Source organism: Antechinus flavipes, chromosome 6 (assembly GCF_016432865.1).
Source record: "Antechinus flavipes isolate AdamAnt ecotype Samford, QLD, Australia chromosome 6, AdamAnt_v2, whole genome shotgun sequence".
Lineage (NCBI taxonomy): Eukaryota > Metazoa > Chordata > Mammalia > Dasyuromorphia > Dasyuridae > Antechinus > Antechinus flavipes.
The window spans coordinates 148,740,251-148,762,918 of record NC_067403.1 but is presented as its reverse complement, the minus strand read 5'-3'; the positions used below and the strand labels follow the sequence as shown (position 1 = coordinate 148,762,918).

General features: G+C 34.0%; 1 pseudogene; it reads left to right on the top strand.

Annotated features, from left to right (window-relative positions):
* The first annotated feature begins 17,482 nt into the window (after nucleotides 1-17,482).
* On the top strand, nucleotides 17,483-20,267 carry LOC127539838 (cofilin-1-like; annotated as a pseudogene).
* Nucleotides 20,268-22,668: the final 2,401 nt, after the last annotated feature.

Below are 22,668 nucleotides of genomic sequence, written 5' to 3'. Positions count from 1 at the left end.
GAAATAATCTAATGAAAACTTAAAAATAGATATGATGAAATGGAAAAAAGCATTTAACAAAATAGATTTGAAAAAGAAACCAATTTGTTGGAAAAAACCGAATTTTTGAAATGGAAAAAAATGCAGTGAACAAAACAACTCATTTAAATATTCAATTGGCCGAATACAAAAGAAGCTAAAAAAGGTAAGTGAAGATAATAATTCACTAAAAATTAGAAATGAACAAATGAAAATGAATGACTCAATGAAACAGTAAGAATCAAACAAAACCAAAAAATGAAAAGATAGAAGAAAATGTAAAATACCTCATTGGAAAAACAACTGACCGGGAAAATAGATTTAGTAGAGACAATCTAAGGATTATTGGATTTCTTGAAAACCATGATGAAAAAAAGAGTCTAGATATCATCCTTCAGGAAATCATAAAAGAAAACTGCACTGATGTCCCAGAACCAGAAGGTAAAATAGCCATTGAAAGAATTCACCAATCACCACCTGAAAGAGACCCCCAAATAAAAATGCCAAGGAATATTGTAACTAAATTTCAGAATTGTCAGAACAAGGAGAAAATATTTGAAGCAGCCAGAAAGAAACCACTTAAATATTGAGGACCCACAATCAAGATTACCCAGGATCTAGCAGTTTCCACCTTAAAATATTGAAGGGCCTGGAATTTGATATCCCACTAGTTGACCACTAGTTCTTAGACTGAGGTGAGATATAATTTCTATTGATACCATTTCTGGATAAAAATTTCAAAACATATGATGTCATTTTGCTAGTAAGCTAATCAATTTTATATGAAGGGCCTCTGCTTTTTACTTCTTTCTATCTACTCCTGAAAACAAATTGTTATCAAACAATCTGATTAAAATACTTTTAATGAGACCTAATAGAGTACATCTGCTTCATATTATATAATTAAATTGAAGGAGAATAATAAGGTGGCCAAATAAAATAGAACTGCCATTATTGTTTTTGCTATTATAATATATAAACAACTTGGGACACTAAGGTGGTGCAGTGGATAGAGCATCAGCTCTGAAGTCAGGTAGACCAGAGTTCAAATCTGACCTCAGACACTAAACACTTCCTAGCTGTGTGATCTTGGCAAGTCACTTAACCCCAATTGCCTCAGAAAATATATATAATTGCCTCAGCAATTTTTGAAAAGTTTTATTCCTCCTTAGGGTAGGTGTCCATTATGACTACTTCCATCTCAAAATGAAATGGATGACATAGTTTCTATTTTCTATGAATTTCTAGTTGGGTGTGTCTGTAACTTTTCATATTCAAATCAATTTCCTTATAATAAACCAATTTTTAAAAAAAGCAACACAAAATTATTGTTTTTCCATAGGAGAATCTGTTATCAATGCAATGTATTATGGACAATCCATGTGATAGCCAAACAGGGTATTTTTTATACAAACTGAAACATTTTCAATATTTAGAGAATAGTAAAAATAGAAAAGTAAATCCAAGCATTTGTATGGCTTTTGATGTATTTTTCTGCAATAACATATTAATTAATCAATAACTTAAAAAAGGAAGCTTCTGTGGTATTTGAACCTCAAGAGTCAATGTGATGGCAATAATTTCCCCAGAGAAAGCAGCACCTCAGGCTCTTTGCCCCTGAGGCCAAATGGCTTAAAATGTCTTGTCATATTACAAGGTGCTGTCTATAAATACAGCCTTAGCACTGTCAGAAATCTCAACAACTAATGTCATTTAAGTCTGGTGCTTCCTCAGTCTGGACAAGTGGGAGTCTTTATGGCATAAATCATGATCAAGCTCTTTTTGACTCTTGAATTAAATTCAATTCTACAAATATTTATTTATCACCTACTATGGTAGGAACAATATTTCCTAGAGCCTTGCCACATGGGCTAGATTAGACTTGTTGGGGCCTTAATCTACTCATAGTAAATTAGGTTTAGTTGTTGTTGCCACTGCTGTTTTCTTTTTAAAATATTGAAATTATCTTGGAGACTTAATTGGTTAAAGGTCTAAGGCTTGAAGCATTAAGAAGGCCTCCTGGGTACTTGTGGGCCTAAGAGAAATTAGCCTAGAAGGAATCAGTGCCCCTCAGGCCTGATGAATGTCGCTTTGATGTGGGAATCTTCCTCAGCTGTTCACACTCTACTGACTAGAAATGTTTCTAGAGACAAAGCGGATCTCAGTTACCTAAGTTATTCCTGTATCAATTATTGCAATTATTAAGCAATGCTTAATATTCTCATACTGTTGTAGCTAAGTACAATTATGAGACCTATCTGAGTAAGGCTTGATCTGCAACATCTATTTATGTGCAGGTATAAAAACAATAACATCTACAATAAAATACTGCAACAACTTGTGCCCTCAGGAAGGTTGTATTCTATTTGGAGAACCTTGTGAAAACAGATAATAAAATAAAACATAATTTGAGAAGGAAAATAGTGCCAACATCTATAAAGATAGAAAAGGAATCCTAAAGGATGTCTATCTGACATTAGAGCTTTTTTGTTTTGTTCCATTTTTTTTTGTTTTTGTTTTCTTTTCTTTTCTTTTTTTTTAATTTTTATTTAATAATTACTTTATATTGACACTCGTTTCTGTTCCAATTTTTTTTCCCTCCCTCCCTCCACCCCCTCCCCTAGATGGCAAGCAGTCCTTTATATGTTGGATATGTTGCAGTATATCCTAGATACAATATATGTTTGCAGAACCGAACAGTTCTCTTGTTGCACAGGGAGAATTGGATTCAGAAGGTATAAATAACCGGGAAGAAAAACAAAAATGCAGATAGTTCACATTCGTTTCCCAGTGTTCTTTCTTTGGGTGTAGCTGCTTTTGTCCATCATTTATCAATTGAAACTCAGATCTCTTTGTCAAAGAAATCCCCTTCCATCAAAATATGTCCTCATACAATATCATTGTCAAAGTGTATAATGATCTCCTGGTTCTGCTCATTTCACTTAGCATCAGTTCATGTAAGTCTCGCCAGTCCTCTCTGTATTCATCCTGCTGGTCATTTCTTACAGAACAATAATATTCCATAACATTCATATACCATAATTTACCCAGCCATTCTCCAATTGATGGGCATCCATTCATTTTCCAGTTTCTAGCCACTACAAACAGGGCTGCTACAAACATTTTGGCACATACAGGTCCCTTTCCCTTCTTTAGTATTTCTTTGGGATATAAGCCCAATAGAAACACTGCTGGATCAAAGGGTATGTACAATTTGATAATTTTTTGGGCATAATTCCAGATTGCTCTCCAGAATGGTTGGATTCGTTCACAACTCCACCAACAATGCAATAGTGTCCCAGTTTTCCCGCATCCCCTCCAACATTCATCATTATTTTTTCCTGTCATCTTAGCCAATCTGACAGGTGTGTAGTGGTATCTCAGAGTTGTCTTAATTTGCATTTCTCTGATCAATAATGATTTGGAACACTCTTTCATATGAGTGGTAATAGTTTCAATTTCATCCTCTGAAAATTGTCTGTTCATATCCTTTGACCATTTATCAATTGGAGAATGGCTTGATTTCTTATAAATTTGAGTCAGTTCTCTATATATTTTGGAAATGAGGCCTTTATCAGAACCTTTAACTGTGAAAATGTTTTCCCAGTTTGTTGCTTCCCTTCTAATCTTGTTTGCATTAGTTTTATTTGTACAAAGGCTTTTTAATTTGATGTAATCGAAATTTTCTATTTTGTGATCAGTAATGGTCTCTAGTTCATCTTTGGTCACAAATTTCTTTCTCCTCCACAAGTCTGAGAGATAAACTATTCTATGTTCCTCTAATTTATTTATAATCTCGTTCTTTATGCCTAGGTCATAGACCCATTTTGATCTTATCTTGGTATATGGTGTTAAGTGTGGGTCCATGCCTAATTTCTGCCATACTAATTTCCAATTATCCCAGCAGTTTTTATCAAATAATGAATTCTTTTCCCAGAAGTTAGGGGCTTTGGGTTTGTCTGTTTTTGTTTTCAAGGTAAGAATTCTAAGAGATAGAGGTATGAAGGGAATGTACAGAAAGATTGTGCAAAGAAGGAGCTGAAATGCCAATTTCAGACAACAGGTTATTTGGCTAGAATGAAGTTTATATGAAGGGAAATCATAGAGCTTGGATGTAAAAGACTTTAAATGCCAGATTTAGAAGTGTGCATTTTTCACCTCGAAAGTAATATTTTAAATTAGATTCCTATACTAAATCCTTGTCTAAACTGATATAAATGAGTTTTCTGTACTGTTCAACTTGTTGGTTCACTCTGTCTCTTGACCTAGCTATATCCCTACATTTCAAGTCACAGAATCTTAGCACTGAAAAAAAAAAACACTGGTTATGTATTGAAACCATATCTGAATAAGAACCCCCTTTTTAAAATATCACTAATAAATCATCACCTCTTTTACAAATGACTTCTAAAGATAAGGATATCATACATCCATACTACTCTCTATAATGAAGTCTATACAGTTTTTGTGGACAGTTCTAACTGTAGAAGTTTTAGATATCATTAATAAGTAATCACCTCTTTTACAAATGACCTCTAAAGATAAGGACATCACACTTCCATACTACTCTCTACAATGAATCTATTCAGTTTTTGTGAGCAGTTCTAATTGTTAGGGTTTTTTTTTTTTTGGTTATATTAAATTCTAATTGTTAAGAATCAATAAGTAATTAATGCTTATAAGAAAATTATCTACATGTTAAAATGCAAAAAAATAAAACAACAAAACACAGAAGTCAACAATAGTTCTTGCCCTGAAGGAGCTTACATTCTTCTGAAGCCCAAATCTACTCCCATCTAACTTCCATAGATGGTTTCTAGTTCTTCCCTTAAAGGGTCAAGTAAAAAAAAATTCTCTAATTTGCAAATCCTATATGTTTGGGAGAATTCTTAATCCATTCCCTTTAATTCTTTTTTTTTTTAAACATGTACATATGTGTACATTGCAGGACTTGGAATTCAAAAGACCCGATTTCAAATTTGGAACTATATGAACTGGACAAGTCAACTTCAATTTCTTTATATGTAAAATGGCAATAATAATATTAGCCTTAGTTTTGGTAAATAATTTTGTAAAATTCTTTGTGAATCTAAAAATGCTTCATAATTGCTATTATTATTGGCTAAACAAACTACAAAGAATCTATTTGTAAATATTCTGAACCTCTCGATTTGTAAATTATTGTAATTGTTATTGTATTGTAATTGATTGCAAATTATTGTAATCTAATCATTTAAAAAATCATCATTCCTTGGCATGATCTTTTCAATCTGAGATATCAAACTTTGGCATAATTCATTTATATTATATGCTAAGTACTTTAATTCTTCTTTGAAAGTGGGATTGTGGTAGAGAAAGATACTTTAGACTTTGAAACCATAACTCATCTCTGTGAATATTAACTTTATAGGTGGAAAATTTCTCTGGAGCAGCCAGGATTGGGACCTGATTTGTGAGGATAAGAGAAGAACAGATTTCAAAAGAGATTTCAAAGTTTTTGAAATAAACCTGGACAAACCAAGATGGAGGGAAAAGTACAATGATGACCACAGATCACTAAGCCCTGTATTCTCAGACAAACAATGCCTATTAAGCCATTGAGCTAAATATAAACTGAAAGGGAGGTGTTAAATGGCCTTCAAGTTCCCTATTAGTTCTAAATCCATAATCCTGGGACAAAGACTTTAACTTTAGACATCTCTTGTGATTACTGACCAAATCTCAAGTAAATCATTGCCTATTCTTTCAGACCTAAGTATCAGAACATTGTTACATAAATGAAAAGAAGTTTGAGAATCCCACCCAGCTACATCCTCTCCCTTCTAATATCTGACTTTATGTTGTTTCTTTAACCTTTGTAAGTCCTGTGCCTGAAACTGGATTTTTTCTAATTGGATCCATGATACTCTGTGAAATCCCAATTCAGAACTCAGCAGTTGTATAGATATTTAGTCCTAGATTACTGGAAATTCCTAAAACTAGCCAGTAATAGCTATATCTTATTTATTTATATATTTTATATTAAATTTATTATTTATTAAAATATAAATATATTTATAATATTAAAAACATATATTTTATCAAAATAAAAATAACATTTTGTCTGTTTCTGTCTTCAGTATTGAGATCAACTTTCACACATCTCTAAGTAAAATTATTGGTTAAAACCTTTGGCTAATATTAGAATAAGGCTTTCTTCCCTGTTACAGAGAAAATAGAAAGAGGATTTGGTGAACAAGCAATTGCTATAATGTGGTAGAAACTCAATTAAATTTAATTAAGCAGGTTTAATGACCAAAATGGTAACACAGTTCCAGTTTATTATTAAGATCAAGCTTTAGCATGTGTTTTTGTCTGATGAATTCAGGCTTTCTGCAAATACCCATTTAGTATGATTTTAGTCAGTCACAATAAGAAGCTGAATGGTCCAACAAGAGAATTAACCACTATCCTGCTTGCCTATCATGTTATTCATGGCATAGTTGGATTATAATAAAATAATGTAAGGCTAAATAACTCACAATTCTGGATAATCAAAAAGAAAGAAGTTAAAGATGAAAGCAAAAGGAAGGGATAAAACTTGCAGTCAGATAATTATGTTTTCTCATTAACTCTTATTGCACCTTGTAAATGGAACTAAATATGCTCTGGTGTTTAGATGACTGAATATATTCCATTACTAGGATTTACCTGCTAATAAAAATAAAAATCTTTCAATTTGAAATTGAAATGGCAGATAATTCTACCTTTCTTGTTACACTCTAATAGACATACACAATATTTATTAATGTTTTCAAAGTAATTGTGCCAACAAGAAGACAAAAAAAACCAAAACAAAACAAAACATGGAAGTGATTTTTGCTGAAATACCAGAAATTCCTCTGCTATTGATGTTTTGTTAGCAGCTATGTGATTGAGGAAATGGGTTGACTGGTTAGGGCAGCAGAGGGGAGAGGGGCATTAGTATGAGAAATGTGACAGCTGTAAATACCCTGCAGGCAATTCTACCCAAGGTGGATGAACTTTGTAAGCAGAGTGTATAATATTGGTCCTGGCAGCAGAGGGCTGCATATGATGTCAATCATTCCTCTGCCATTCAGCTGTAGCTGAGTATAGATTTTAGTAAAATGAGTGTAATCAAAACAGAGAAAACAAGTCTCTTCTGATATTTGAAAATGCTCTAGGTTTTGGGGAAGTTCAATCTTTGAGTGCTTTTGTACCTCTCTGTTGGAGGGTTGGCTATCATGAGAGAGAGAAGAGACTACCTGACACTGGAAGCCATCTCACCATAGACAATCCACCTAGATGTGAAAGTATTCACAAACTCAGCTGTTCCTGAGAGCATTAGAGTACCCAAATCCCTGACGTTTGTGGAACTGGGTAGATCTGGTCAATAAGCAATTTTATATTTATGACTTTCAAGATATACTTACAAAGTGCTCTTATGGAAAAACAATTGTAGAATGACATCCATTGTATGATATTTAAACTTCTCTTCTCTCCCCCACCCCCATTTTGATGATGTTTAAAAAGTGCTTGGCACATAGTAAATATGATTTAATACTTATCCCATTCCCTTCTACTCCCCCTTTTTTAACATTTAAAGTCCTTCTCATGTAACCATGGCATACTTTTTATTATACATTACCTCTACACACCACTTTAGCTAAGCTGACTTTGCTCTTCCTTAATCTCTTCTTTTCTCCCCATTATACCTGTTGTTCTCCCTGATATCTGAAATGCTTTTTCATCTCACCTCTGTCTCTGAGAATCCACTAAAACTTTTCTCAAGTGATAACTTCCACACTAAACCTTTCCTACTGCTCTTTCCTAATAAAATATTTTTAAATTTTCATATAATTATATTTATATCCTTTCCTTCCTTCAGTAGAATGTGATCTATTTGTTTTCTTCATTTTTATCACCAAATTCTAGCACCATGCAGGGTACATGGTAGGTATTTCATAAATATTTGCGGGTTGACATAATATTTTAAAATAATCATCTTTTGCTCTCTTTTCCAAAGGGAGATACTATTAAACAAACACTAGCTAGGTCACTAAAAGTAAGCATTTAGACTACTAACATCTATTTCTAAAAGAAAGGAATGATTAAAACCCACATTTGCCACAATAAATGCAGTTTTATATGACTAAGATTTGGGTTTTCAAATAGCCCTTTATACCAATTTATTTATATTTTCTTCAGTATCACTATCATCATACCTTTCATATTTATTTCTGTAAATTTTTCCTTTCTTATTCCCTTCTGTCCCTCCTGTCAGGTCCTTCCTGTCCTGTCTGTCTATCCTGTCCATGCCGTCCATGCCTCCCCCTTATTTTCCTTGTTTTAATCTTGATTTTAATTGGTTTTTATGAGTGTTGGCTTTTGATTTTTTCTTCTTATATTTTGTTGATCAAGAATATATTAGTTCATAAGTCTTGAATTGTAGGACTGAATAATATATTACAACAATGTAAATTAATTCAGGTAATTAAAAATCTAACTATGCCAACATTTGCAGATTAGATAAGAATGTATTGAGCTTTAAAATCAGTTTTTTGATTAAGTTCTAAAATCTTATTTCATGGTATAAAATCAAGGTATAACCAACAGGATATAATAATGGACATAATGTTTTCACTTCTTGACACTCTACTTCTTTCTCAGCAATCAATCATACTTTTGTAGTTGTTTTAAAAAAATAGAAACAATAATTAAAAGTACTTTTCTTCCATACCCAGAAGCTTTCTATAGCTAATATGTAAAAAAGCGTGTATGACAGTTCTTTGAGTTGACATTTCTAAGTTGCTGTTTATATTGTATGTGCAGGAATAAATAGGTTGGATGGAGGGGGAAGTAAGAATTACAAATGAGAGTCACAGCTTTAGGGATCTGACTTTTCAGTTATCTATGTGACCTCCCTCTTTACTGAAATCCCTAGCTCCCTTCATGGTTCCGTATCAGTGCTAATTCCTTTAATGAGTCTTTTCTTAAGGTTAGTTCCTCCTTAACACCTAATTACTCTCTATATTTTGTATATACCAAATATTTCTTATTTATGCACAAATTGTATCTCTTTAGTGCAACTTTAGATCCTCGAGGACAAGAAATGTCTCACTTTAGTGTTTGCCTCCTCACCTCTGGGTACAATACTAATACATAAACTGATACTTTAAATATGGTTATTTATTTATTAAAATGACTTTACTAAAAGCTATTTAAGACCATGGAAATTCAGAGGAATTAGAAACAAATTACTTTAATTAGTGCAAGAATCATGAAAGGATATGATAGGGAGGCTGATCAGTAGACTTTTGAGATCAATTAAAGAGATAATTCAATATAAGGAATGATAAATATAGAAATATCCCAATTTTTCCCTTTAAAGGCTTACATATTCCCGCCCAAGATGAAGCTTTGAAACCAAATGAACTGTAATCTATAAATTTTATTACTTTTGTAATAACTTGAAAAACTGTATGTAGTACCTTATTTAGATTTCTCAATACAAGTGAGCAGAAAAAACCCCAACAAATTCAAATTGCATAAAATTATACTTGTTATTTTTCATTTAATTTAATCAATCTAATTATCAGTTATTTATATATGTGAGAGAAATGATCATTTATCTCTTGTATTTAATTATTAATTATTGAATTAGGACCAAAGTTTCCTCCCTTTCTATATCTTCATTCAGAAATCAGCCCCTATAAGTTACTAAGATTTGTTCAAAAGATAACATTATATGAATTAATGGTTTCTGGCCTATTATGTCTTTCTCAGATAAGCCAGGGAAAATATGGATTCTTCCTTTTGTGAGATGACAATATAAATACAGATAATTCTCTTTGCTCCCAAATTGAGTGATCCTTGTCATTTCTGTACTTTCTTCCCATTGGAATAAATCTACTTCTCATTATAACATTCACTCTTCTCATTACTAGTTAACTAATCAGAGTTGATTTCCACCCTCAGGAGTACTCACTCTTCCAAGAGCACATAGGTGTTGAGTGAGTTTCATGAAAGGTCTTGTGTCTAAAAGAGATAGCTAAGTGATCATCCTTTTATTAATGATAATTAGCATTACTAATAAAATGATTATCTAGAAACTTTGTTTCCTGACTTTTTATATGTCATCTATATATCTATCTATTTATCTATCATCTATCTATCTATCTATCTATCTATCTATCTATCTATCTATCTCAGGGAACTGGATTTACCTATCTTGCTCATACTGGAAATTTAGCTACCATCCATGGGCTTAGTTCCATCCAAAGTTCTCCAACTTTGACCTGCTCTGTTTCCATATTGGACTATTTTGCCTATCCTTAGGCAGACTAGGGATCTACTTCTTCCAGGAGCTTACCATATTGATACTAGACTTAATGTGAACACAATCATTTTTAACTGTACTGCTGATCTTAAGGCTCTACCAGCCTCCACAGTAGTAGGAATCACACATCTATTGTGATATTACCACACCAGAGAGGATGCAATTTTAAGTGTTTGTAGATGATAATTGCATTTTTACATTAATTGAGCACTATCAGTTTAGAACTTAATAGAATTCTCACACTTAATAACAGTTTCTGTAGTGTATTTTGTATTTGTTTGTACCTTCAAGTTATAGGTTTAAAGAACTGCTTAGAGCACCAAAAAGTTAAATGACCTGCCTAGGATCTCATAATGAATATATATTAGAGACTGATCTTGAATTTAGCTCTTTCTTGCATGGAGGCTAGCTCTCTCTCTGCTATATTATGCTGCATCTCATTACTCACAGATTTTTTCTTTTCATTTTGTTATTATTTTGTATGAAACATCCTTTTTCATTAATTCCTTCTAGGTTTTGTTAATGCTTCAAGATAGTGGATTTTGGAAAGTATACTGTGTATCATGCTGCTTTACTGAAGCTATTTCACATTATATAATTTTAATTAAAAAAATTGTTAATTATATAGGAAAAAGTCTTGGTATCAAGAGGTTGGTAAAGAAGCACATCTCAATTAAAATTAATTTCATCAACATATCATGCATATATAACTAAATGATCATGTTTAACTACAGCTGTTACTTCATCTACTTTAAATGCAAAACATGAAAATTTTTGTTTCTCAATTATTTGATAGCACAGATCCACAAACATATGGTCAGTTCACTTTCCCAACATATTGTTTGCAAGTAAAACCATTTAGACTACTTTGCATCTGATTCACTAAGTATCATGTTTACCATATCAATGATTGCAAGTAGTACCATTTTCCCCTTTACAGAAAGATTTCCCCAAATTAGCAAAAATATAATTGACCTCATGTGATTTAAGCAAATAATTTCATGATACATATTTGGCTTTTTATAAAGATTTATTATTTATTAAAAGCATCTACTTTTCTCTTTTGTAATTTCATTTTTAAATTTATGCAATAAAGAGAGCATTTCCATAATAGTATAATAAAAAAAAGATGATTGAATATAAAACTTTAAATCTACTATGTACAGCTTGCTATTCCTTTCAAATTTACAACAAAATGGTCATTAAATTTCTTTTTTTTTCTTCCTTCTCTCTCAGCCCCATCCTAGAGATGGTTACTATTGGACACAAATGTGTGTGTGTGTGTGTGTGTGTGTGTGTGTGTATGTATATCCATAAACATTAACATACATATACACACATGTGTGTAAATATTTTACAATTTATAATAAAAAAATCTATGCATATTCCTATTTATCAGTTCTTTTCTGGTAAGATAGAGATTTTCTTCCAATGTCCTTTATAGTTAATTCAGGTATTTATGACAGACAAAAGAACTTATTCACTTAAAGTCATTCTTAAAATAATATTGCTTTTATTATATACAATATTCTCTTGGTTCTGCTTATTTAATTTTTTTATCATAATAACATGTTCTGATTTTATGATTTTAAGATGTTTTAATGTATGAGGTATGAGTTAAAGTCTTCTTGTAAAGCAAACATTCTGGTCTTTTCTCTACATTTTAAAAGAACTTTTGATCCTAATGGATAAAATTTTCTAGACTTGAACTTTTGTTTTATATTTCCATATTTCCCCCAGATAGACTGCTTCTCCTTGTAATATTTTTTGACTGATTTTTACTTATTTTTCTCTTCAAATCATTTGATAGAATATTTTATTAAAATGGAAACAAAAATTAAGATAGTTAAATTTACATCTAATTACTGAAAATTCTAATTGATTGTATATAACTCTTAAGTTATTTCAGTTTTTCAGTGCCCATGGGAGAAAAACCAATTTATTATATGTTTTTTAATTTAACAGATAGTATGTACTTTTAACTTGTTCACAAAGATTATTTAGTTTTGAAATTACATTGTTTTTGTTCAAATACAGCAAGCAGAGAGATGATGCAATCAATTTGACTCATTAAGTTATGCCAACTGAAAGTGACAATGTAAGTTATGGTGACATTCACCTTAAATTTTTCATAATTTTAGTATGCCATATAAAATAATTTCAATGCCTCAATCAATCAGTATGAGTGAATTCACATTTGCTGATTTTGATTAAAATTTATTTTAATTGATATAAATAGCTGTATTTTACATAGATTGTACTAAAATCTATGCAATCAGCTTGGTCATTGCTACATACCAGCTGATGGTATCTTACTCTGCTTTCTCCCTCTCCCCACCTCCAATACACAGTCATACCCACAATTGGGAAAACTTTGTCTAGAAAATGAGGTTCATTAATGGAGGCTGTGTCAAAGATTAATGGCTGGTTCTGACTCATTAAAGAATGGAATCCTATAAAATAAGCTTCTCATGATATATATATCTGACTCATTAAAGAATGGAATCCTATAAAATAAGCTTCTCATGATATATATATATAAATGATATATATATATATATATATATATATATATATATATATATATATATATATATATATATATATAAAATGGCTGTCTGACCCACTCTTTCCATGTCTTCTCAGCTAGTACCATATCATTGGTTCTAAATCTTTGTCACTAGTTTTCTGCACCCAGGTCTTGAGTTCCTCAGATGTAAGAGGGAAATTTTTGTTTATTGCCTTATCTTCCAGGTATTCATGCCACATCTGGTTCATTCAAATCCACTGCATGTGTCCCCTTCCACATCTTTCTATTTCCCTTTTATGTGTTATTCCCCGCCCCCCCCCATTAGAACACATGCTTCTCAAGGGTTTATTTACTCATATTTATATGTCTAGCATTTAAGACAGTGGCTGGAAGATTGTAAGCACTTAATCAATGTTTTATCTAGTTGGTGATATACTTCTACATTTCCTTGGACATGCTAATGAACCTGTATCTTTTTCCCTCACTAAAGGTAATGAAGGGGGTTTAATATGGAAAACCATAGTTCTTTTCTAGGGTGATATCCCCTTTACCACATGGTGATTTATTCAACCATTGATCATGTTACATTTGAAAGTAAACTTGGTGGATCAAATGATAAACAGAAACTTGTTATAGCTGAGTACACTCTTCTCAGAGACTAAGGTAGTATAAGGGAGAGTGTGACCCCAGGTTTTTTGTGGTATAATGTTTATACTTCTTACATATTTACTTCTATGCTGCTCTTCCCCTCAAAACCTTTTTAGGTTCAGGTAAGGACAGAACAATGGTTTTATACAAAGAAGACGTGGAACTATGGTGAAGAAATGTCTGTAAGATTGTTACAAAATCTTGGTGGATCTTCTTATGATATGATATATATTTAGATTAAAAATAAACTATTCTGAGATTACCGTTTTTGAATACCTGGAAATGTTAGATATTGTGGCTTATAGGAATTACTAATGATAATTATATGCTATTCTTAACCCCTTCTAGAAAGATTCTGTATTAAGATTGGGAAAAAATATTATAGACATTGCAAAGGATATGAACAATTTTCAGATGATGAAATTGAAGCTATTTCCACTCATATATATCCATTCTTTCAAAGAGTGTTCCAAATCACTATTGATCAGAGAAATGCAAATTAAGACAACTCTGAGATACCACTACACACCTGTCAAATTGGCTAAGATGACAGGAAAAAATAATGATGAATGTTGGAGGGGATGCAGGAAAACTGAGATATTGATACATTGTTAGTGGATTTGTGAACAAATCCAATCGTTCTGGAGAGGAATTTGGAATTATGCTCAAAAAGTTATCAAACTGTGCATACCCTTTGATCCAGCAGTGTTTCTATTGGGCTTATACCCCAAAGAGATACTAAAGAAGGGAAAGGGACCTGTATGTGCCAAAATGTTTGTGGCAGCCCTGTTTGTAGTGGCTAGAAACTGGAAAATGAATGGATGCCCATCAATTGGAGAATAGCTGAATAAATTATTGTATATGAATGTTATGGAATATTATTGTCCTGTAAGAGATGACCAGCAGGATGATTTCAGAAAGGCTTGGAGAGACTTACGTGAACTGATGCTGAGTGAAATGAGCAGAACCAGGAGATCATTATACACTTCAACAATGATACTGTATGAGGATGTATTCTGATGGAAGTGGATTTCTTTAACAAAAAGAAGATCTAATTCAGTTTCAATTGATCAATGACAGGCAGAAGCAGCTACACCCAAAGAAAGAACACTGGGAAATGAATGTAAACTGTTTGCATTTTTGTTTTTCTTCCCGGGTTATTTTTACCTTCTGAATCCAATTCTCCCTGTGCAACAAGAGAACTGCTTGGTTCTGCACACATATATTGTATCTAGGATATACTGTAACTTATTTAACATGTATAGTACTGCTTGCCATTTAGGGGAAGGAGTGGAGGGAGGGAGGGAGGGGAAAAATCGAAACAGAAGTGAATGCAAGAGATAATGTTGTAAAAAATTACCCAGGCATGGGTTCTGTCAATAAAAAGTTATAATTATTATAAAAATTTATAGACATTGGTGATTAAAGGTGAAGTGCCTGTGGCACATATGATCCATGGAAGATCAGCTCAAATTTCCTGGGAATCTGGCAATTGTCTTGTCATTGATACAGCTCTGACTACATAAGGGAGCCACAATATCCATCTGAAATGATACAATCAATTTGACAAAAAGAGAATCTATAAATAGGGAAACCATGCTGAGGAAAGAAAAACCAATTTCTTAGGGTCCTCAATGAGATATATTCCCAAGTATGGACCAGTGAGGCCAAGTGAAGTACTTTTTCTTATCATTGAGACACCATTGTAAAATTGCTTGGAGATTAAAGCTGTCACTACTCCTGAAAGAACATGTGGTCTTGGTATCAACTCAGCTAGCATTTCCAATTGGCTATGCACTATTCTATGATCTGGTTACAAAGAAAGGCAAAGCCAGCCCCAGACTTTAAGGGACTCAGAGTTTATTGGGGCAGACAATATGAAAACAATCATGTACATTCAAGATATGTCAAGGGTAAATTGAAGTCATTTCAATGCAAAGGCACTAGTTCCAAGGAAAGTGCAAAAAAGCTCGTTGTATAAGGTAGAATTTAAGATGAGACTTAAAAGAATTCCACAAAGAATTTGGGGAAATTGAAAGGATATGAGAAAAAAAACATCTAGGCAGGAAGTATAGTCAGCAAAAATGCTCAGAATAGAGAGATCTATGAAGAAAATCAAGGATTCCAGTGTCATTTAATTTGGAAAGGAATAAAGAGATGAACTCAGGGCCAAAGGACGCTGAGGTGAGAGTGACAGGATTGATTTCATCTAGCAAAATCATAAGTTTTGGAGATGTTGAAGTCCAGGAAAACAGCCAGGTGGGGAAATAATTGAATCTACAGTAGCCAAAAAGCTTGTGTATTTGCTACCAAACAAAATAACATAGGGAGAAGAGGGTACTGGACAGAAACTTAGAGAGTAGTCAGAGTTAGCAGATATGATCTGGATGAAGTTCCAGCAAAGGATACCAAAAGCATTAGGAGTCAGGTAGGTAGGAGAAAGGTCAAAGTAGAGCCATGAAAATTTAGAGATTATCAAACAGTAGAGGGTAATCAATGATGTCAAAAAGCTACAGAGTAATCAATAAGAATGAGGATTGAGAAAAGGCTGCTTGGTTTCAAAATCAAGGGAGTATTAGCCCCATTGGATAGGACAGTTTCAGTTGAATGATAAGGGCAAAAGTAAGACTGCTGAGAGTTGAGTGAGAAGAAAGAAAATAGAGATGGATTTTTTCAAAGATATTAAGAATGAAAGGCAGGAGTGGGAAGAAAAAAAGCATGTTAGCTAGCAGATATGTTTGGGTCAATTGAGACCAGGAACAGAGGTCACTCTATTTCTTCAAAACAAATAGCCTTATCACAGCATGAGTTGCTTATGAATCTATCCCATCTGGACATGTACCCTGCAAAGAAATAATCTTGAATTGTGTTCTAGTCTTTCTCTGAGAAATGTGAGTAAAATTAGGTTGCAATTTAGGAAAGATTTAGTTCCCCATGGACTGAGTGTAAAGGGATCCTTCATACTTGGGCTATATCTATAACTATTCTGTATCTAATACATATATTTCTTATCTTGAGGAATTAGAGACCAACCATGTTATATACATCTATGGAACCTTATACAAATTGTGTTCAGAGATTTTTCAGAGATTACTCTGGGGGGAAGTGTAAAGAATCAATGTGGTTATGATTTTTTGTCATATCCCATAGAAATTAGATCAGTCTATATGAATCTACAACATGTGGCATTTTGCCCCATTATTTATTTTTCACATAAAGAAACACTATTGGAACTATTTGTGGCACTTGTTTCTTGATTTAGTGAGAGCTGCTACAAGAGTTCTTAACCTTTGCTCCACAAACTTATGGATAGATTTCAGGAAATATATGAATTTAGATGGCAATAATACAACTTGACTTCCATAAACCTCCAACTAAAATTTAGTATTCCTCCTCCAATTATTTTCTAAAAAAATTTAAGAGTTCAGAGGCCTTACCAGGTGATATCCAAGGGTCACAAAGGGTTGTATAACATGCAAAAGGTTAATAAATGTAGATCTACAGGAGATCATTATATACTTCAACAACAATACTATATGATAATCAATTCTGGGGTGGCCATCTCCAGCAATGAGATGAACCAAATCAGTTCCCTAGAGCAGTAATGAGTTGAACCAGCTACACCCAAGGAAAGAACTCTGGGAGATGACTATGAACCACTACATAGAATTCCCAATCCCTCTATTTTTGTCTGCCTGCATTTTTGATTTCTTTCACAGGCTAATTGTATACTATTTCAAAGTCTGATTCTTTTTGTACAGCAAAATAACTGTTTGGACACGTATACTTATATTGTATTTAATTTATACTTTAACATATTTATTATTTTTTAAAATAACTTTTTATTGACCGAATCCATGCCTGGGTAATTTTTTACAGTATTATCCCTTGCACTCACTTCTGTTCTGATTTTTCCCCTCCCTCCCTCCACCTCCTCCCCCAGATGACAAGCAGTCTTATACATGTTAAATATGCCACAGTATATCCTAGATACAGAAGGTAGAAATAACCCAGGAAGAAAAACAAAAATGCAAATGGTTTATATTAATTTCCCAGTGTTCTTTCTTTGGGTGTAGCTGCTTATGTCCATCCTTGATCAATTGAAACTGAGTTAGATCTCTTTATTGAAGAGATCCACTTCCATCAGAATACATCCTCATACAATATCGTTGTCGAAGTGTATAATGATCTCCTGGTTCTGCTCATTTCACTTAGCATCAGTTCATGTAAGTCTCGCCAGTCCTCTCTGTATTCATCCTGCTGGTCATTTCTTACATAACAATAATATTCCATAACATTCATATACCACAATTTACTCAACCATTCTCCAATTGATGGGCATCCATTCATTTTCCAGCTTCTAGTCACTACAAACAGGGCTGCCACAAACATTTTGGCACATACAGGTCCCTTTCCTTTCTTTAATATCTTTTTAGGATATAAGCCAGTAGTAACACTGCTGGACCAAAGGGTATGCACATGCTTTAACATATTTAACAAGTATGGGTCAACCTGCCATCTCGGGGAGGGGGTGGGGAGAAGGAGGGGAAAAATTGGAACAAGAGGTTTGGCAATTGTCAATGCTATAAAATTACATATATCTTGTAAATAAAAAAACTATTAAAAAAAAAAGAAATATACGTCTAGAATGTGATTTCAACAACAAAAGTGTCCTCACTATGATGTATAAGTCATTGCAGCTATAAAGAACCAAAAGGAACAACTCTCTGCTCTTGAGGAATTTAGCAATCTTATTTGAACAAAAGTTGAGAACAAAATAAGTATTCAAAATCGTATATGGTCAGGTTGAAGGAGAGATACAGACAAAAGGCTCTACAATAATTCAAGAATGTAAAATTATTTTCAGGTAAGGGCAGACTTCATGTAGGAGGCAACACCCCATCTTGGGATTTAAGAAACAGAAAAATTTTTAAGATGGAAACAGCTACAGAATTAAGAATCAGGGTTGCTATAGAAGAAAACAGGTTTTTTAAAAAATGACCTTGAATACCAGCTTTTGGACAGAGTTTTTGATTTGTTATTGTGACATGTCTAGTTATTTAAGGTTTCATGTTTTCATTAGTATTCCTATAGTTTTTAGATGAGACTTTCTATAACTTGGTAGATGTTCTTTACAAAATGATGCTATGAAGTCGGCTCCAGGCAGTGGCTGCCAAGGAGCAACTTCCTCCTCTCCTGCGGCGCTTGTTTCCTCCCCCATCCTCCCTCTCTAGCTCTCTGGGTCCTTCCGGAACCATGGCCTCTGCGGTCGCCGTCTCAGATGGAGTGATTAAGGTGTTCTAAGACATGACGGTTCGAAAATCCTGAGCACCGGAGGAGGTGAAGAAGCGAAGAAGGCCGTGCTGTTCTTGAGCGAGGACAAGAACGTGGTGCCGTACGAGGGCAAGGAAATCCTTGTGGGTGACGTGGGCAGACCGTGGATGGCCCCTATACCCCCTTTGTCAGGATGCTACCAGACAGGGACTGCCGCTATGCCCTCTGGATGGAGAGCATGAAGGAGGGCCTCGTGTTCATCTTCTGGGCCCCGGAGTGTGACCCCCTCAGGCGAGCTCCGGGGACGCCATCAACAGGGCCCAAACACGAATTACAAGCCAGCTGTTATGGGGAAGTGAAGGACGGCTGTGTCCTGGCCGAGAAATTGAGGGGCAAAGCCGTGATTTCCCTGGAAGGGAAGCCCTTGTGAGTCTTCCACCTCCGGCTCCTTTGCTGGGGCTGGCCCAGCCCAGCGGGAGAGCGGGCTGCCCCCTGCCTGCGAGATCCGAAGGGCGAGGAGATGCCAGCAGCGGCAGGGCAGTCCCTTCGCCCATTTGCCAAACCGCGCCCCGCCCCCTGACCTCTCCCACTTCTCCCCAGTGACTCTAGCCTTCCCCAAACCGCCTTTGATCTTCTCTTTCTCTTTAGTTGTAGCGACCAAGGCCCGACCGGATGCCCAGATTGGGGGGGAGGGGGGCAGTATTTTCAGGTATTTTTTTTAACTGAAAAAGTTTTCCCCCTTGCCCGGTGCTGCCAACTTGTAACTGCAATAATGACTTTTTGCTTGTTGTTTCGTTTTGTGTATAAATAGAATGTTATGGAGATCCCCTCCCCCAACACATCCGGCTCCCCTCCCCCCAGTTACTCATTTGGCCAGTATAACGGAAAGTTACAGCGTCAGTAAAAAGGAAAATTCAATTAAAAAAAAAAAAAAGACAAATAAATAAAAAGAAGCGCTGCTTCCGGAAAAAAAAAAGAAAAAGAAAAAAAAAAGATGCTATCGGACATCTAGGTGGCCCGGTGGACAGAGTACTGGTTCTGGAGGCAATGGGATCTGAGTTCAAATTGGACTTCAGACACGTAGAACCTGTGTGATCCTGGGCAAGTCACTCAACATTGATTTCCTTTCTTAAAAAAAAAAAAAGAAAGAAGGAAGAAAGAAAAAAAAAAGAGGAAAAAAGAATCTATGACAAAAAAACTAACAAAAACAAACAAATGAACCAAAGAAGGAATACAGGAGTGAACAAATGAATGAGTTAATTACTTTGCAGTCAAGCTATGAGTGAAACTCTCAGACTTAGGTAGGAATAGGTGTGGAGATGCATAGTCTAATACTAGTTTATATCAAAGTCTTTTTTGCCTTATAATCTCTGTCAGTCTGTACATTAATACTGTAGCTTTAAAGAATTCAGAATCACTGCATACTGAGACATTGAAGTTAGAGTGTGTGTGTGTGTGTGTGTGTGTGTGTGTGTAAAATGATTTTATATTAAATGATATACTTTCTATTCAGAGGTTTTTTCCTGCTTGGAAAGATTTTTGTTCAGTTTTTTTTTATTATGGGATGTAAGTAAAAGATGAAATGATTTTACCAAGTATTGAAAAGATTTCTCCTGAATTCTTTAGAGACTTTTACATCTTAGTGGTAGTGAGTTTATATCCGGTTAATGCTTTTTGCAAGCCCCAGTTAGCTTGGGATAAATTTCTGCCAATGTTCTATGTAAATAAGCAAGATGAGGAGCCCTGTGTAGAAAGATACTTCCTCTTTGCTTTGAAGTGCCAGCATCCACCAATGAATGTCTAGATATTCACTGGCAGTTATTCAAAGTCAAATCCAATGCTCAGAGAAGTCAACAAAGCTAAATTCTTCCAAATTGTGCAAATGTGAATTATAGATAAACAGACTTAGTGGCAGGGGAGCTGTTTGCAGCCAAAGCTGGTGGTAGTTTCCCTTTGGCTACTGATAGTATAGCTTTTTCTGTTAGGCACTGTGATGGTGCTGTATCTGAAAGTGTTAAGAAAGCTGATTTTCCAGCAGTTTGCAAAGCTTTCTTTCATGCTTCTGTTCCTATTAACTCTGAGAGAAGCTCCATCAATAAAGCAAAATATAGACAATTTGGGTATAAAAATCTTAAAGAGATGTGTTTTATTTCTAGATAATAGTGTCTTCTAATATGGAGTACATGATAAAGCTCATAAAAACATAATATCATAAGTATATCTACCATTGATTAGCTATAACTAAAGTATTCATTTGTCCTGTTTAGATTCCACTTCGCTACCAGTCTTCAGAGATTTGAATTTGTGTCTATCCTTAGGATTTTGAGATATGTTATTTAATTTTTTTCTTGGGCATAATTTATACTCTTAATTTTAGGGGTTAACACATGATCAAAAAAGAATCAAAATGATGATGATGGTGATAGGTGGCATTTATAAAGCACATTAAAGTTTGCAAAGCATTTTATTGTCACATTTGATCCTCTTAAAAAACTCTGTAAGCTAGGTGCTGTTGTTATCACATTTTGCATATAGAAAACTTAATTTTTTTTAAAAAATAACTTTTTACTGACAGAACCCATGCCAGGGTAACTTTTTACAACATTATCCCTTGCACTCTCTTCTGTTCCGATTTTTCCCTTCCCTCCCTCCACCCCCTCCCCAAATGTCAAGCAGTCCTATACATGTTAAATAGGTTACAGTATATTCTAGATACAATATATGTGTGCAGAACTGAATAGTTCTCTTGTTGCACAGGGAGAATTGGATTCAGAAGGTATAAATAACCTGGGAAGAAAAACAAAAATGCAAGCAGTTTATATTCATGGAAAACTTATGTTAAAGGAAAATGAGGTGACTTGACCAAGGTCATATAGTCAAGAACTTCCAAAACAGGATTTGAATTATATTTTCCTGTTTCTAAGTCTATTCCTCCCTCTATTGAGCCACAAAAGGCAATGGTAACATAAATGGCGGATGTGATTGAGCTGTAGCATCCTAACAATTATGAATTTTTTTATGTAAGAAATCATTTACCCTCACAATTTTGGTGACACTTATAAATGGCATAATAAGACAGTGCAAATGTTTCACTAGAAACTTGTTAAAAGAATAACTTTCAACTTGTTAGGTAGAGTATCCCTGAAAGATTTATAGCTATATGTGGGCAATAATAACCACACTGAATGAAAAAATTTAACCTATCACTGAGATTAAGTATCCATCCCACTAAGAAGAAAAAGTCTACAAAACCTATTGAGTCATGAGGGGGTAACAAATACCTTAGTGAGTAAGATACACACTGTTTTGATATCTGTTGCAGTGATGTATGTAGTGTGAGTATTATTTAAGCTGATATGAGCAACAGAATTTTTTATCTTCTATAATCTGGAGTGAAATATTTGAATTGAATCTCCATGAAAGATTTTTGATAGTAGGCATGCTTAATGGTACTAAGACAAAGATATTGAGGAAACATTGCATGGAATAATGAATAATTTGGAGGGATGTAAAATACACATTAAATGATAATAAAAGAGACAGAGCTTTATAGAAAGTCTGTAAATTACCCAAAACATTTTAGTGACCCTCAAGAGATAAGATCACTTTAAAAAAAAAAAAGAAAAAAAAAGTAAATGAAACTCAAGATTTTCCTATAAAAGAGAAGGTTGTTTGAAGGTACCATTCAATAAATGTATGAGAAAAATAAAACTCCAAAAAAGAAAAAATCCAAACTCAAAACTGATGTTTAAAAAGTTCAAGAGACATAGTCTGGGTAATTAGTAATTTTTATTAATAAATTTTTTGATTAATAAAAGATATCAGTGATGCTCTTAAGTGACAAAGACTCCCACTGGCA